Below are 3011 nucleotides of genomic sequence, written 5' to 3' on the forward strand. Positions count from 1 at the left end.
GAGAACAGCACAAAGAAGACCATAGAAAAAATTACATCTTAAATTCTACCACATGCTGAATGTGCCATCGGAGACTACATCATGTGACCTTTATGATTCCAGGGACGACATAATAGAGACCATGATCCTTGGGCCAGTTCCTGCATTTATCTCCTGTTTCAACCTATCCTAACAACATTTTTGATACTTTCCAGGGTGAACCAGAAGCCACTTAGTACTTTTCCCTCTTTAAATATTTTAGTGTTTTCCCAAATTCTACCATTTTTTCTTCTTCCTTACAAGAAATTTTCCAAATTTAATCCTATATTTTTCCATCAAATGATCATATAAATCAAATATCTCTTTTTTTGTAAATGGTAATTTAGTCTCCCATTTTATTGTTAATTGTATTTTAAAAAAAATATAAGGAAATTACAAGTACACATGTATGTTTATTGTACATATAAAAAATTGCAGATATTTGTTGACATTAGCCAACAGCAATTATAATCTTTGTTATCCTGCATAATCTGGTTGTCCTCAGGCAGATCAGTTGTAATCAGGATGACGTTCATAAACTGCATTTGGCTGATGAGTTGGCCGTGAAAGAGAGGTAGCTGATGTATCAGCTAACAATTGCACTGGAAACTGGGGGTTGCTCTCTGCTTTAAGTTTAGAAAAAGGACCTTCATTGTCCGATATGTTGTGATATCTATTTGGAAAAGTAGAAGGCTCCAACATCAGTCGAATATAATTGCTCTGTATGGGAGATAAGGTGCTCTACTGAGAAGTAGAATTTGTAGTTGTAATGAAATTCACAACATGGCCATTTGCTTCAGTGTAGCTGCTTTGTGAGTGCACGTGGAAAGTGGTCAACTGATTTAAAATAGCACTTTGATCCACTGCAATTGGTTCTGGTGATCTAACTGACATTGATGATGCAGGAGGAAAATCACCTCTCATCGGGGTACTCATATCACCAATTATGTGGCTATTAGAGGGCTTTCTTTTTAGATGCATGTTTAAATTTGCAGAAGGTAAAAATGCACTTTCTCCTCTAGTGTCAGACACAAAACCAGAATTATGATTATCCACAATATCCCCTTCTTTAAAGTGCTCTTTGTTGAAATCTTGAGCCAATGAAGATTCCAGAGAATCATTTTTAATCCCAACTCTTCTTTTTATTCTAACAAAAAGCTGGGGACAGACTCATTTAAAATTTGGATTATGATAGAACTGCAGCTACAAACAAAGGAGAAATATTATAGTATTTCTTTAAACCAAAATACAAGACTACAATAAGCCTAATATATAAAACCTCAGATTTCACGCTTAGTATACTAAGATAATATCATCAAAATATGAACATTGCTGATGAGTTTTTTGAAATTCCTTATTTTGAAAATGCACATTTAAATATTATAGTCATCAAATTGAAAACGTTAGCATTTGCAGTAATGGTGAATGCCCCTTTTTAAAAGCAGCTTTAATACATTTATTTAGCTTTCTGATAAGATTCATAGTTGCTTGCAAAGTCTCTCCAAAACTTGAATACTTAACACAATGTGTTCATTTTTAGGAAAATTTAAAACATTTTAGCCTTAGTAGTTTTATACAATTTTCAAAATCAAGCTTTACATTTATATTACCATAGATTAATATACAAAAAAATTTATATATAAGTAATGAAGTGGTGACTAAAATTTCTGAATACCTTGCTTAAAACAGAGACTTCTTTTTCTTCTGCCAGAAAGTCAGTTAGACAAGCAGATCTTGGAAAATTCTGCCGCACTTTACTAAATCCATAAAGGCTAAGCTGTCTAACTAAACTTTTCATACTTCCAGTTTCAAATATTCTGAAAGGGGACTTTCTTTCCAAAACTTCCTTCTTAAAGTCATCTTCATCGATCACTATGGTAGTTCCATTATCATCCCACCAGATGGATTGAAATTGGTCACTCCCAACCATTTTCCAGAGTTTTCTTGGAAATGTCAGAGTACGAAAATCATTATCTTCATCTAGTTCAGAGACACAATGTGTGTAACATGGTCTTTTTATCAAGGATTCTTCACACAAAGTCTGAAAAGCATTTTCTTCAATCATAGACCTCAAGTCCAGTTCCCCAGAGAATGTTTGATCACACAGTAGAGATCTACTGGACTTTCCTGAACAAGTTGGTCCATCATTAGGAGACATATCTTGAATTTTTGAAGAAACATGTGCCATCTTAAATAACTTTTTCTACAGCTCCTTTTCTAATCTGCATTATTTTGAGCACTGCAGCTTCAAATGCTGCTTTGGCAGGCCAGCACACATAAAATGCTAGGTCATCACAGTTGTTCTCAACCTGAGTAGCTGTAACATCACAAAATGACTGGTCTCTTAGCACCACAAGTGTAACATTCAGCCAGTGTTTAGTTCTCATTCATCCAGTTAAAATGAAAGATATAGGATGTTTATTTTTACAGTGTGATCTGCAAATATTATTCCCACAACATCTTTTTAAATAAATTAAATTTGGTGTCTATGAATAAAACCAATCTTGAAACTTGACAAAATGATCCCTTTTTTCTATATCTGAGGTAACAATTGTTGTTTCTCTTCTTTTATTTCTTATTTTTTACTTTGGAGCATCTCTCTTTCCTTCATGATGCACCTGGCAAGAGTTTTTTGATTTTGCTTATCTTAAAAAGATAACAAAACCCAAAAAACTTTGATTTTAATATTGTTTGGCATATTTTTCTCTCTAATTTATATTTATGCCTGTAAAATTAGGATAATATTTTTGTTTTATTTAACTTTTTTTATTGATCTACAATCATTTTACAATGTTGTTTCAAATTCCAGTGTAGAGCAAAATTTGTCAGTTACAGTGAACATATATATATTTGTTGTCACATGTTTTTCTCTGTGAGATGCCATAAGGTCTTTTACATATATCCCTGCACTATAAAGTAAAATCTTGTTTATCTATTCTACAATTTTGGCATCCCAGTCTATCTCTTCCCAACCTCCCCACCCTTCTTATCCA

At 33.1% G+C, this 3011-nt stretch overlaps 1 pseudogene; it reads right to left on the reverse strand.

Annotated features, from left to right (window-relative positions):
- Positions 1-528: 528 nt before the first annotated feature.
- On the reverse strand, positions 529-2206 carry LOC116661898 (annotated as a pseudogene).
- Positions 2207-3011: the final 805 nt, after the last annotated feature.

This window comes from Camelus ferus, chromosome X (assembly GCF_009834535.1).
Source record: "Camelus ferus isolate YT-003-E chromosome X, BCGSAC_Cfer_1.0, whole genome shotgun sequence".
Taxonomy (NCBI): Eukaryota; Metazoa; Chordata; class Mammalia; order Artiodactyla; family Camelidae; genus Camelus; species Camelus ferus.